This window comes from Carcharodon carcharias, chromosome 10 (assembly GCF_017639515.1).
Source record: "Carcharodon carcharias isolate sCarCar2 chromosome 10, sCarCar2.pri, whole genome shotgun sequence".
In the NCBI taxonomy this organism is placed as follows: Eukaryota; Metazoa; Chordata; class Chondrichthyes; order Lamniformes; family Lamnidae; genus Carcharodon; species Carcharodon carcharias.
This window is the reverse complement of record NC_054476.1, coordinates 80,757,239-80,771,565: the sequence shown is the minus strand read 5'-3', so window position 1 is coordinate 80,771,565 and position 14,327 is coordinate 80,757,239. Positions and strand designations below refer to the sequence as shown.

The following is a 14,327-nucleotide window of genomic DNA, read 5'->3' as shown; positions in this document are numbered from 1 at the left end:
AACTTTCTTGCTATCGTACTTATTCCATCTTGTACTAACAAAGCTACCCCACCACCCTTTCCTTCCTGCCTGTCCTTTCGAAAAATCACATACCCCTGTATATTTAGCTTTGACGATCTTGTAACCACATTTCTGTAATGGCTATAAGGTCTTCCCATTAATTTCTATTTGTGCTGTTAATTCATTTGGCAATGGCAATGCATTTCCAATTATTCCACCAGTCGTGTTCCAGGAGGCTGCAGTGAGAGGCTCAGTCTCCTGAGGCACTGCTGCTTCGGACATGTCAAGAGAGCTGATCCTCTGCCTGTACACCCCGTGTTGGGGGTCTCGCCCCCTTTGATCTGGATCTTGGTGTCAGTGCCTTCTGCCATATGAAGCGGCATGTGGCTGAGGAGAAGGCAGCTGGAGAAGGTGCTGCTGGTTTCACTGAAGAAGCTCTTCCTCTGCTGTACTCATCTCAGCAATCCTGGTGAGTTGCTGACAAGTTTAGAAACAGCTGCCCTGGCTAGCGAATTGAGAATTAAGTAGGTCTAATTTGGCTTTCTGATTACCTTAATTAGTCAACAGATCCAAGGGGGGTCCCTTTCATTCTGCCCCGCAGAAACCCAGAAGAGGCCAAGATGATGTCAGCCGAGATGATGTTTCCTTGGTTGTGGAATGCTCTGGGACATCCTGAGGTTGTGAAAGGCTCTAAAGAAGTGCAAGGTTAACTTTTCCTCTTCATTACATTAGGCTGTTGCTGCTTCTGCAATAGAAAACATATTTCATGTTTGCTCTGTGAGGATCCATTATTCCGGATGTGGCTTACTCAGCCTATGATGCGAGCTAGAGCCCTCGAAAGATCAAGGAAACGCCAGAGCTTGGTAGGACTTGTTGTGTGGTGAGAGGTGGATTCATTTGTTGAAAGGACATATTTTGACCCTGATCTCAGAGGTTCATGGTCACAGCTGATGCATGGAGACTACAACCTTCAATGGAGCACAGTTGTTCCTCCCATTCTACGAGTACAGATAGAGCCATGGGCTCAGAAGGAAGGCAGCACACTGAACAGAAGAACTAGCATAAAGCTTAGAGCCCATGATACTTATAAATAGTACCAAATTAGAATTAAGCATTTTGTTTCGATTTTATGACACTATTTGTTGGGTAGAGTTCGGGAAAGCTACAAAGTAACTGGGCGAGGGCAAAAGGATGACTAAGTGGCATTTATTTCGAGAGGACTAGAATATAAAAGCAGGGATGTGCTGCTGAGGCTTTATAAGGCTCTGTTCAGACCACATTTAGAATATTGTGAGCAATTTTGGGCCCCGTATCTCAGGAAGGATGTGCTGGCCCTGGAGATGGTCCAGAGGAGGTTCACGAGAATAATCCCAGGAATGAAAGGCTTAACATATGAGGAACGTTTGAAGACTCTGGGTCTATACTCGATGGAGTTTAGAAGGATGAGGGGGGATCTGATTGAAACTTACAGAATACTGAAAGGCCTGGATAGAGTGGACGTGTGGAAGATGTTTCCATTAGTAGGAGAGACTAGGACCCAAGGGCACAACCTCAGAGTAAAGGGAAGACCTTTTGGAACAGAGATGAGGAGAAACTTCTTTAGCCAGAGATTGGTGAATCTATGGAATTCATTGCCACAGAAGGCTGTGGAGGCCAGGTCATTGACTATATTTAAGACCGAGATAGATAGGTTCTTGATTGGTAAGGGGATCAAAGGTTACGGGGAGAAGGCAGGAGAATGGGGTTGAGAAACTTATCAGTCATGATTGAATGGCGGAGCAGACTCGATGGGCTGAATGGCCTATTTTACTGCTCCTAATATGGTCTTATAGGCAGCTTGTAGGATGTTCGAGAGGGCTCAATAGGAGTTATTTTGCTGAGTGGCAGAATGTGTTCATTACTGGAAGTATTTCTTGATCTGCATCTATCTCTGTGAATGTACAGTATTTCTTAGTTTCACATCTGGAAGTTTGCAAAAGCAAAGCTTAGAGATGTTGATTTCAGAAGACATTTGATGAAACTGTCAGGTAAGGGAGGAGATCTTGTGGCACAGTAGGTAGTGCCCCAACTCTGTGCCAGAAGTTCCAGGTTCGAGTCCCACTCCAGGGCTTGATGGAAGGTGAAGTCATAACATGGCCAAACAGGTTGATTGTTAACCTGTACATCCTCCCAACATGCTGATGTCAGGTAGTAAGAGTGGCAGAGACTCACAGTCAGCCTTACTTAACACGGAGTGGTGCCCCTCAAACTATAGCCTCAACCTTCAGGCTAGCAAGCTGCTGCAGAAAAAACAAGCTATGAAAAACAGATCTGAGAATGTACTTTGTCCGCCTTGTGTGCCTCTAGATGTGGGAAGTCTTCTAAATCTTAAGTCGGACAAGGCATGACACAATTGATTAAATAGACTTCAGGGGAAAGAAGGGAGCTATAAGAATTGATTTATTTTAGCTCAATAGAAAACTGTCAGGCATTGTGTACATAAAATGGGCTGAGTCCCTCAGAAAATGGTAATTGTAATGGAAACAGGAGGTGATTGGCACATCGGAAAATGACAGCAGGAGAGGATTGGCACATCATCAGGAAATTTTGTGCTAGATGTCTGGTTTATTTGCCAAACATCTGAGAATATTTACCAGTGGATACAAGTACATTTTTCAAATGAAGCCTCAAAAGGCGTTTTTCCCCATTTGTACATGCAAAGGGCTGAACACTGTTTCAGCTGTGAGCCCTGCACTTCTGTGCAGGATTTTTTATCAACATGGTGTGCAGTGCATTTCTGAAGCTGAATGTGTATGCAACATTTCTTTGCTTGATGTTCCTGGTATATGCCTGTAAAATGGGAAAGGCATCTTAGAATATCTAGGCTGCTCACTTTAATGGTTGTTATGGTGAGAGCCTCTCTTTAATGTTTCTGCTAATGAAGTTCCCTCTGTGAAGTTTTCACAGTGGACACCGTTATTAATGGTTTCAGATAATATGGTTCTCTCTTTGAGAGACAAACTTCATTCCGAATCTAATCAGAACCCTGGTCAGTGACCCCTTGGATCTGAAAAATTGGACTTTCAGCTCCCGCTGGAGGTTCCCAGAAGAGTTACTCTAGGAGCAAATCCTTCCATTTCACGCCTGATTAAAAGCTAAGTAGCATGTGAGACTACAGTGCTGTGGTAAAGGGTTTTGGATGGTGGTTTGATGTGGCTTTGCTTGTTCAATGCTATAATTATAGAATTGAGTCAGTCTCTAGAAATGTGATATTGGAGAAGCTAATGTTTTAATACAGTGTGACAAGGGGTGTTGGAGGGTCTGTGTGGATTGCTCAATTTAGTTGGAAGTGGAAGTGAACTGGTGACGGTGTTGCAATTCTTTTAAACCACCTTAAAGTGATTTTAGAATCGGAATCATTGAATGGTTACAGCATATAAGGAGGCCATTCAACCCATCAAGCCCATGCCAGGTCTCCGCAAGAGTAATTCAGTTCGTCGCAAACCCCCCACCCACCTTTTTCCCCGTAGTCCTGCAAATGTTATGATCCAATTAACCCCATATATACTATCCTCCAGTCTGAAAAACTAACCTGTTTCCTGTCACTCAGCCAGCTTTGTATTTTTGAGTTTTGTTTCTGGAGCCATTGAGTCCATCAGTGACATTTCTGATGCCAAAATCAAAACTAAAATTAGTAATATCCAACTACCTAAAAAAAAGTGATTTTGTATATTGAATACTTTATTCCTACATTTCTGGGACTGGAAAGCTGTTTGCTCCCCTCGTGATGTTGGCCTTTGTTGCACTGCACTGTGTGACAAAGTGACTTGCCAGTTACTTGTGATTTTCTCTGAGACTGTGAGAGTGAAGCTGAGATACAGCATTTCTTCATGGGAAGGGAGAGCAGGAAGCCAGAGGGAGAGTCACCTAAGCACTGATCTCTTTAAATATCCCAGTGGCCAGTTCTAGAGAGTCAACAGTGGAAGAGAGAGAGGTTTTGAGAGGGTGTGACAGTGGGCGATGGTTATATCTGGGAGGTGGTTATTTATCCTGGAGAGGAGAGTGTGTAATGGTATTTGAGGTAACGTGCCTTACCATTGACTAGCTGTGGTCCAGGTGACATACAATACATGGGAACAATGTGAACTGGATAAGCGAACTTCATTAGCACTGAGATAAAAGCAAAAAACTGCGGATGCTGGAAATCCAAAACAAAAACAAAAACGCCTGGAAAAACTCAGCAAGTCTGGCAGCATCTGCGGAGAGGTACACAGTTAACATTTTGATTCCAAATGACCCTTCAACAGAACTAATTAAAAATAGAAGAGAGGTGAAATATAAGCTGGTTTGGGGGGGGGTATGGTGGGTGGGTGGGGGGTGGTGGGGGGGGGGGGAAGGTGGTGGTGGTGGTGGGGGAGTGGGTGGGACAAGTAGAGCTGGATAGAGGGCCAGTGATAGGTGGAGATAACCAAAAGATGTCACAGACAAAAGGACAAAGAGGTGTTGAAGGTGGTGATATTATCTAAGGAAAGTGCTAATTAAGGGTAGAAAGCAGGACAAGCAAGGTACAGATAGCCCTAATGGGGGTGCGGTGAAGGAATTGAAAAAGGCTAAAAGGTAGAGATAAAGCAATGGATGGAAATACATTTAAAAATAATGGAAATAGATGGGAAAAGAAAAATCTATATAAATTATTGGAAAAAAAGGGGGGATCGGAAAGGGGTGGGGATGGAGGAGAGAGTTCAAGATCCAAAATTGTTGAACTCAATATTCAGTCCGGAAGGCTGTAAAGTGCCTAGTTGGAAGATGAGGTGCTATTCCTCCAGTTTGCATTGAGCTTCACTGGAACAATGCAGCAGGCCAAGGACAGACATGTGGGCAAGAGAGCAGGGTGGAGTGTTGAAATGGCAAGCGACAGGGAGGCTGGGTAATGCTTGCGGACAGACCGAAGGTGTCCTTTAAAGCGGTCACCCAGTCTGCGTTTGGTCTCTCCAATGTAGAGGAAACCGCATTGGGAGCAACGAATGCAGTAGACTAAATTGAGGGAAGTGCAAGTGAAATGCTGCTGTCCACCCTGCTCTTATATTTCAACTCTTTCTTGGACTCGAACTCAAGTTCTGTCGAAGGGTCATGAGGACTCGAAACGTCAACTCTTTTCTTCTCCGCCGATGCTGCCAGACCTGCTGAGTTTTTCCAGGTAGTTCTGTTTTTGTTTTGGATTTCCAGCATCCGCAGTTTTTTTGTTTTTATCTCATGCCCACCTGTTCGTCCTTGGCCCGCTGCATTGTTTCAGTGAAGCTCTGAGGAACAGCACCTCATCTTCCGACTAGGCACTTTACAGCCTTCCGGACTGAATATTGATTTCAACAATTTTAAATCATGAACTCTCTCCTCCATCCCCACCCCCTTTCCAATCCCCCCTTTTTTTTCCAATAATTTATATAGCTTTTTCTTTTCCCACCTATTTCCATTAGTTTTAAATGTATTTCCATCCATTGTTTTATCTCTACCTTTTAGCCTTTTTCGATTCCTTCACCCCACCCCCATTAGGGCTATCTGTACCTTGCTTGTCCTGCTTTCTACCCTTAATTAGCACATTCCTTAGATAATATCACCACCTTCAACACCTCTTTGTTCTTTTGTCTGTGACCTCTTTTGGTTATCTCCACCTATCACTGGCCCTCAATCCAGCTCTACTTCTCCCACCCCCCCTTAAATCATCTTATATTTCACCTCTCTTCTATTTTTACTTAGTTCTGTTGAAGGGTCATTCGGACTTGAAACGTTAACTGTGTTTCTCTCCGCAGATGCTCCAGACTTGCTGAGTTTTTCCAGATATTTTTGTTTTTGTTCATTAGCACTGAACCTGGTTTGATAGTTAAGAAGTGTGAGTAGATTTTACACACACTGCCTGGTTTACAATCTGGCTTAAAAAGTGTGAGTTGGGTCCATTGTACAATCCATGGAATTACCTGTACAGATTTTACACACAAAAGAATATTATAGAGGTGATGACAGGCTACACAAGTCAAACAATTATATACTAAGATAAAAGCAAAAAACTGTGGATGCTGGAAATCCAAAAAGAAAAACAAAAATAAAAGTCCCTGGAAAAACTCAGCAGGTCTGACAGCATCTGCGGAGAGGAACACAGTTAACGTTTCGAGTCCGTATGACTCTTCAACAGAACTAAGGAAAAATAGAAAAGTGGTGAAATAATAAAATAGGTTAAAATAGGACAGGAGGTAAAAGTTGAGAGGATACAGGCGTCGTTGAAGACTTGCAGCACCCAATAACAAGCACATTTCATATTCTGGAGCCCAGTGAGGGGAGGGACTGGGCCCACTAATCATGACACTGTTGAGCAGTGAGAATGAGTCAGTTAGCTGTTAATACATTTAGTACAAGAAGTCCTTGATCTTTTGAGATAAAAACAAATTTACATTAACACAGCTGCCAAGCTCCAAAGCAGCTAAGAAGATTAAAAAAAGAAATATCAAATAAATGATAAAAAAATTATTCTCATGAAATTCTACATATTGCGTAACCATTACCCTCCTGAATGAATAAGGACTGCACACGGTGTGTAACCCCATATCTTGAAGATGAAAAGGTATTCCAAATAGTGTGTAACTCTTCTGTTAAATGAATAGGGACCTCCACATTGTAAAATTACCCTTCGAATAAGTAGATGCTCCACAGTGAGTAACTGTTAAACTCTGGTTCTCATTAATTCATGAGATGTCAGTTCAACATTTTACATTGGTTATCAAAAGTCCTTCAATCTTAGTTATATACTGGATTAATATGTGGTAAACAAGAGTCTCTCAGCCCTATCCCCGTACAAACCTTTACAACAATTCCTGATTTATAGTGGCAGTGATCAATCATTTTCCATAACACATGTACCTTCCTATGCAGTTGGTAAAATAACAAATTAATATAATAAAATGGCCCAAGATGCTTCACAGGAGCATTATAAAGAAAAATTAGACTCTGAGCTATGTAAGACCATATTAGGTCAAATGGCCAAAAGCTTGATCAAAAAGTTAGGTTTTGGGGAGTGTCTTAAAATCAGAAAGAGAGGTAGAGAGCCAGAGAGGTTTAGGGATGGAATTCCAGAACTAAGGGCCTGGCAACTGAAATCACGACTCCAATGGTGGAGTGATTAAAATCGGGGATGTTTAAGAGGCTGGAATCAGATGAGTGCAGGTATCTCAGAGTGTTGTGGGGCTGGAGGAGATTACAGAGATAGGGAAGGGCCAAGCCAGAGAGAGATTCAAAAACAAGGATGATGATTTAAAAGTTTGAGTTGTTGCTTGACCGGGAGCCAAAGTAGGTCAGCAAGCACAGGGCTGAAGAGTGAATGGGATTTTATGCAAGTTGGAATATGGGCAGCAAACCTTTGGGTGACCTTCTTTGGATCATTAAACAGTTGATTATATATCCATACCTGGGACACATGGCCTGGGCTCAGCTGCTTCTTCCTTTCTCCTGCAGTGACAAATAGCAAGAACTTTTTTCCTCTATAGTCATATTATTGCCCATACATGTGGCTTTTACAAATCACTCAAATCAAGTTTTAGCTCATGATTGTTAGGTCTTTAACTTTGTTGAGTATCTATGATGCTTAGATCCATGAACAGATTCTCAAACATAGGGGACTCAGTCTTAAATCCTCTTCCATTATCTAACTCATCCCTTTTACATAGTGGTCAACCATCTTCCATATTAAGCATATCTGCCAAAATGTTGAAAATGTTAAACTTCTTCCTGTATGGTTTGCTTAAGATGCTCCATGCAGAGGCACGCACAGCTTTCTAAGACTAACTACCTTTTACCAATATTGCTATACTTTATTCTATCTTTATTCTTGCATTAACTATCCTGCCTTGGTTCAGTAAAAAGCCCCTAAAGAGAAGATATATTCCCAGCGGTAACCCCGCTGAATGAATAGGGACTCCACACAGTGTGTAGTCATGTTTTGCTGAAAGAATAGGGACTCCATACAGTGTGCAGCCCATACCCTGTTGAATGAATAGGGACTGTATACAGTGTGCAGCCCATACTCTGTTGAATGAATAGGGACTGTATACGGTGTGCACCCCATACTCTGTCGAATGAATAGGGATTGTATATAGTGTGCAGCTTATACTCTGTCGAATGAATAAGGACTGTATACAGAGTGCAGCCCATACTCTGTTGAATGAATTGGGACTCCATACAGTGTGCAGTCCATACTCTGCTGAATGAATAGGGACTCTGCTCAATGAGTAACCCTTACTTCCTACCCCAACCCAGTTTTGGAGTATCATTCAGAATTACTCCACCCAAGGTGGTGCATGACCCAAAGACATGCAAGATGTAGGAAATTGTAAAAGCTTCCCTAAATTCATGTTGGTATGGAGTGCTCTGGAAGGGAGGAGGAGTCAGTTGTGTTGACAAGAACAAGGCTGCTGACAAATGAGGTAGATGGTGCATTCCATTATTTCACAGGCCCTAAGAATCATTAATGCAGCTTTAATGATGACCCTCACCAATTACTTGTGAACAGGTAGCTGAGCCCATGTAAAGGAAGGCACTTTGCTCAAATGCACTTTGACTCTATTTATATATTGCAATCTACTTCTTCAATCGTTGGTGATTAATGTGTGATAGATGGATCTGCAACAACCGAGACTCCAAATTATCAAGGAAACAGCATTTTGTTCAGGCATAATATGATTATTATCAGCCCTGAGATTACTAGCTACAGCCTGTAATGAGTAGCTCGGGGCTGGCAGTGACTATAGATGACACACAAAGAGATGGTGTGCCTAATACTGTATTTTAGTAATTGGCCACTCGGAACTGTGACAGGGCTTTTGGGCCGTTTGTATTGTGTGGAAAAGATGTGGCAGTGTAATTTATTGCTGCAGTTTAATGCTGAGCAAAACCTGACCTCCTTGAGGGCCCTCAGTGTAAAGCCCATATTTCCCCAGGTCCTATATAGGATAAAGTCCAGGGGTAGCTAGTGGGAGAAGCAGTGAAGTGATTTACTCCAATGTGGAAGGCTAAATCACAAGTCAGACCAACCCACATTACCTGAGCCAGTACACACCTCCAAGTCTTTGGTCATAGAAGAAAATGGGCTCAACCCAAACTGGCAGCCCATTTTACACTGTCTCTCCCTTTTCCTTTTCCCAGTTTGCGCCACTGGCAAAGCCCAATTTGTTCCCCTGGATGTCTGGTTTTCATTTTAGAGGTTCATAGCCCAGATTGTTCAGGCCAGGATTGACAACTCTGTCGTTATTCAGTCTGCTGTTGAGCTATAATGTCCAAGATGGTTCCAGGTTTAACCCCGAGGCTGTGGTATATGAGCTGATCTTGGGCAGATTGGCAGTACATGAACATTCAGAAAAAGGTAAAAAAAACATTGTGATGCCCCATTCAGTTTGCAGTGTGATGTCACATGCTGTTCAGCCACACTATCTCCTCAAATCCCTTTGATTAATTCAGGGGAAAACTCTGAGAAGTTCCTCTCCTAAGGAGACTGCAGAAACCCATAACGCCTCAGAGTCCCATCGAGCTCATAGTCTCCCCTCTATAGCTTGTCAAATATGGTGTAACCTGTAGATCATTTGGTAGCTTGTTGCAGAGGGTGTGGATGGTCTGAAAAAAATACTTCCTGATGTCAAGCCAAAGTTTTTGTCTATGGATTTTTTAGACAGCTGTCTAGCTTTGCCATCCCTATTCATTTCAATTAAACTAACTATCTGATTCCTGGCTTTTTTTTTTAAAACTTCAATCATATCCCTTCTAAGCTGCATTCCTCTGAAGTAAATAATAGTTCTGCTCCACTCTATGAAAATGAAAAGTTGGGGACATCCAATGAGCCTCAGTGGCTCTGGGATGATGCGTAACAAATTGGCCAAGGTTCCTGCTCTAGAAACCGCTGCTCAAGATGTCTTTGTGTTCACTGGGTGATGGCAAGTTTATGCTTGCCCTTAGTGCCACTCTCCCACAATCAAATGTCCTGCTAACACACATATACACACGGTCACCAGCACCTATGGAATCACAATGTGGCAAAAAAGTAGCTGCCTTCAAATGAGGAAAGGAAAAAACATAAAAACAAGTGATGCGAAGGTGAAACCTATTTGAAAGGACTAGGATTAGGGTTGTGAGCTGGGAACAGTGCTTCCTTCGTTGCAAAATTGATTGCACTTTGTAAAGTGCTTCAGAGGTTGTAAAGTGCTTTAAGACATCCTGAGATTTTGAAAAATGTTATGTGAGAGTTTTTTCTTTTGTTTCCACTTTATAATCTTTTCTACATAAGAACTCCATTTACCTGCAGTCACTTGTTGATCTGTGTTCTGAGAGTTTGTTTTTAACATAACCTGCTGGATACAGGTTAGAGGTCTAGATCTAGGCCTAGGTCCATCTAAAGGTCATTACACTGTGGTTGAGCTGGTTCTTAAGTTGACAGTGATGCAAGTTGACTGATGTTGGAACATCTCCAGGTGGTGCTGCAGCGTAATAGTCTTTTGAAAAGTATCTCTGGTGTTACTTATTTGTGTCCTCCTGGCTGACATTCACCCCTAAACTAACATCATCAAAAAAATAAATTTAATTGGTATTCATTTCATTGCTATGTGTGGGATCTTGCTGTGTACTAATTGGCAGCCACATTTCCCTTTTGGACTATACTTCAAAAGTGTTTAGTTGGCTGTGAAGTGCCTTTGAAGGTCCTGAGGATGTGAGACACATCACACTCTTTCTCAAACTTTGGTGCCTCTTTTTAGGACATTCACATAAAACCCTTTTGGTTAGAATCTCTCCAGCTCGAACCAAGCCTGCACTGGGTTTAAAAGTTGTGCACTGTGCCATTGATTGACCCTGGCATTATCTCCTCCCAACAGTGAACACGGGGCAGGAAACGGTCACGCTGCAACATAGTCTCACTGGAAGGACTGCTTCAGCCAATCCTCCTTTTGGGAGGAGTTCTCTTTCATTTTTGCAGCACAAAAACCACAGGCCAGTACAGAGTGCTGTTCGAGCACATCACAAGTACAAAAACACTGACCAAGTTACATATCTGAAGACTATATCTGAGATGGCCACAGTACCTAAGATAGCAAGCACACAGGACTGTTCAAAACATCATATGCTAAGTCTCATCAGTCATGTGTCTAAAGTACTACTTGATGTCATTAGGCAGAGAGTCACCTCCTGTGTGAACAGAGAAGAAGCTGAGGAACAGTTTGGCTTAATTCCTGGAAAGGGTATAACTGACACTATGCTTGTGCTCAGAAATCTCATGGAGCAATGTGAAAATAAGGAGGAAGCACAGCTTTGGTTCATGTTCATTGACTATACCAAAGCTTTTCCCTTTTTCTAGCATTATGTGCTATGGAAGACACTTAAAGACTTTGGTTTACCCAAACGTCTTATGTAGCTAAAATAAGTAATACAGAAATGCTTCAGGGCTCGTCAGAGTTGGTGATGAACATACAAACCAATTCCAGTTTGAGAAGGGAGTCAGGCAGGGGTGTCTTCTGTCACACATGCTGCTTGAAGCTGTGGGAGAGAAGATCTTGAGGATGGTGCAGGAAGAGAGACGTGACTGCATCATAGGAGGTTGTAGCGTATGCAGATGACACTACACTCATAGCCAGAACAAAGGAAGAGTTAGAGACTATGGTAGACCCAGTCAAAAGATACAGGGAGTCATTTGGAATGAACATAAATGGGCGAAGACCAACATTATGGCTCTAAATGACAATGAAAAGGTCAAGATTTGGAAGCACTGAGATTGAGGCAGTGGACAAATTCAGGGACCTTGGTTCAATGATAAACACCTAAAGTTTCATCCAAGAATGAAATACAAGTTGGAGCAACTACGGTAAGGGACATGAGTGTCTTAAATGGTGCCTGGGAGTCCAAAAGCATTAGCGTGAAGCTCAAAAAATTTCTGGTATAGTCACTGGTCTGGAGTGTTGCACTCTATGGATGTGAGAGTTGGACCCTGAGGAAAGAGGATAGGAGAAGGATAACAGCTTTTGAAATGTGCGGATGGTGAAGGATGGACAGAAAGACAAATGAGCGGATTAGATCGAGAGTAGAAGCTCAAAAGGGTTGCTAAGTACAGTTAGAGAAAGATAGCCAAGTTTGGACACTGGATGCCCTGGCAACAATCTTTGAAGTAGAAATTTGAGCGTAAAAACAGAAGAGGAAGAAGAAAATTTGGATGGGAGGATAAAGCAGGACAAATCCACCCCAGCCAATTACCACCCCATCATTTTATTCTGCATCATCAGTAATGGAAGGGGCCATCAACAGTGCTATCAAGCGGCACTTGCTTAGCAATAACCTGCTCACTAATGCCCAGTTTGGGATCCGCCAGGGCCACTCAGCTCCTGACCTCAGCCTTGGTTCAAACACAGACAAAAGAGCTGAACTCCCGAGGTGAGGTGACAGTGACTGCCCCTGACATCAGGGCAGCATTTGACCGAGTGTGGCATCAAGGAGCCCTAGCAAAACTGGAGTCAATGGGAATCAGGGGGAAAACTTCCCACTGGTTGGAATCATACTTAGCACAAAGGAAGATGGTTGTGGTTGTTGGAGGTCAGTCATCTCAGCTGCAGGACATCACTGCAGGAGTTCCTCAGGGCAGTGTCCAAGGCCCAGCCATCTTCAGCTGCTTCATTAATGACCTTTCCTCCATCATAAAGCCAGAAGATAAGTGTATGAAGGAATGTAGAGTAAATGGGGTTGAACTACAAACAAATCATGTCCAATCTGAATGGTAAAACAGGATCGAGGACTGAATTACCTACTCCTGTTCCTGTTTTCCAAGAATATGACTAAAAGCTCAGTCAGAGAGGTACGTTTTAAAGGAGGAGAACAGAGTGGAGAAACATTTGAGGTATCAGGAGGAAATTCCAAGAGAGCCCAAATGGCTGCAGGTAGGGCTGCCAATGGTAGGGCAAATGGAATGGAGATTACACATGAAGCCAGAATTGGAGGAGCACAGAGCTCTTGAAGAGTTGTGAGGCTAGAGGATGTTATGGTGATAGGGAGGGGTGAATCCATGGAGGGATTTGAACATGAGGGTGAGAATTTTAAATTTGAGGCATTCGTGCCAATGTAGATCCACCAGCATAGGGATGATGGGTGGATGGGGCTTAGTGTGAGTTTGGATATGGACAGCAGAGGGTTGGATGAGCTCATGTTCATGGACCGTTGAGGATAAGAGATCAGCCAGGACAGCATTGGAATAGTCAGGCCTGGAGGTTGCCAAAAACATGGATCAGAGTTTGAGCAGCAGATGGGCTGAGGCGGTGGCAGAAACAGGCGATTTTACAGAGGAAATAAGAAGCCCAAGGTGGGGAGGATACGGAGTCAGAAGCTCAACTCCGCCAAACAGGATGCTGAGGTTGCAAATAGTCATCTTTAACCTGAAACTACTTGGGAGGAGGATGGAATCAATGTCAGCGTTTGGGATAGGGTCTAAGATAATAGCTTAAGTTTAACTGGAGAAAACTGAGGCTGATAACACAAAGGTCGAGGCATATCAGGCCAAAACCCTCTAATGGACTATACATGGACATCAGCAGTCAGTGTATCATGCTTAATTTTTTTAAACCTTTTAATGCTTGTTGATATACTTTTGCTGAGGTTTTCTGTGCCCACTGGTGTTGGGTGTGCTTGGTGGTATGAGCGACAATATGGCACGATCAGTTTCACGCCATCGGATGTCGGGAACCTCATTGTAATCTGCATATCATTATTAGGCCAGCCCGCTGGAATTATGTCACCCCCCCCACCCCCCCCCAGCCCACCCCCTCCCTGCTGGATCGCCACCCATGTCGGCGGGAAAGCACACCGACGTGTTTCACAATAGCATATAAGAGGCGTGCACTTAGCGGGCTACACTTTGAGGGGAATTCGGAGGTGAGTACACAATAACGTTGTAGAGTGCTTGCTCGGGTCACCTGTTGGACTTCAAGGTTGGGGCGCATTGGGGGCAAAGGCTGCCCTGAGGTTGAGGCAACTTTGGGGGGGGTGGGGGGGGTGGTGCTAGAGCTTCTCTGTGGTTGAAGGTAGCACACAAGCATTTGGGTGGGGGGTAGGGTGGGTAAGCGAAGCGGCCACACATTAGGGACACCTTGTACAAAGTGACCATTCCTCTGCAGCTGAGACAGTTCAGATGAGCCATTGATATGATTAAAGTCGGGCCTCTAACTTATCTGCAGAGGTATCAAAGTGACACCAAGTGCTCTCGAGCTTTTCACTCCTCAGGCACAGACTGCAAAGTAATGAGTGTTTTAGTGGACTGTAGAACAGTTGGATGACTGGGCACGTTG

General features: G+C 43.4%; 1 protein-coding gene across 1 annotated transcript in view; it reads left to right on the top strand.

Annotated features, from left to right (window-relative positions):
* Positions 1-14,327, top strand: part of ldlrad3 (low density lipoprotein receptor class A domain containing 3) — a 250,937-nt gene that overhangs the window by 141,876 nt on the left and 94,734 nt on the right. The gene's annotated exons all lie outside the window — the stretch shown is intronic.